Here is a 1,031-nt window from a genome sequence, read left to right on the forward strand (position 1 = left end):
GTATTGCTTTTAAGACTCTCAAAGGAAAATAAAAGTAAATGGAAAAGGTATGAAAAAGTTCTTTTGATAATTTCAGTTTTATTTGGCTAAAATAAATAAATAACATGATATTGAAGAGATGCTCAGAATCTTCAGGATTAAAAGGTCATTTCAATAAGGTGGAAATGTTGTGCGGTATACAATAACACAGTAGAACATTCTTACTATATTCTGTTTTAATATGTAAATGTAAAAATTCATGGCACATTCGAACAGTACAAAAGAACAGCATACAAAGCTGACGATACAACATACATCCCCCTTGCTAATCTGGTGATTACAAGATTTTCAACTTCATATTTTCAATTCAGCTGAAATAAAGTTCAGAATAATGTACCTCTTAATCAAAAAGGTATATAGGCATCAACATTGTGCTGTTTATTCTCCATATATTGAATTTAGAACATCATCCATTTTGACAATCAAAAATAAATAATGACATCAGATTAACACAGGCAAACTTTTCTTATCCCATTCTATCTTACATTAAGATTTCATAGAATTATCCAAGTGCAAAAAAAAGTCATGTGATGCAGTCCCTTCACACCACTTTCCCAAAATATGGATCAGTGCCACCAATGTTACAACCATAATTTTTCCTCCTATAAACCACACCCAAAAATGCATTTGTCAGCATGGCAAATCTTTAGTATCTTACCAAACAACAACATTTAACTCATAGCAGTGTTAACATATGATTTACTTCACTTCATGTGAAATATAATGATGTACCATGCAACACTAAAACAAAATTTCACACTAACTACCATTGGCACTTTTGCGTATTTATTGTACTGATCAATAAGGAATGTTAGCTGAAGGATATAGAATTTTATGCAGTATCAAATGCATCTGATAATTATGATGTCACAACCAATCTCTTACAGACATTTAGTCATCTACTTTAATGTATTCATGGAAATATATGTATAACTTGGAAATCAATACATTTCATTTGGAAAATATCTTCCTTTCAAGGAAATTAAACCCAT

Source organism: Penaeus monodon, chromosome 15 (assembly GCF_015228065.2).
Source record: "Penaeus monodon isolate SGIC_2016 chromosome 15, NSTDA_Pmon_1, whole genome shotgun sequence".
NCBI classification, from domain to species: domain Eukaryota; kingdom Metazoa; phylum Arthropoda; class Malacostraca; order Decapoda; family Penaeidae; genus Penaeus; species Penaeus monodon.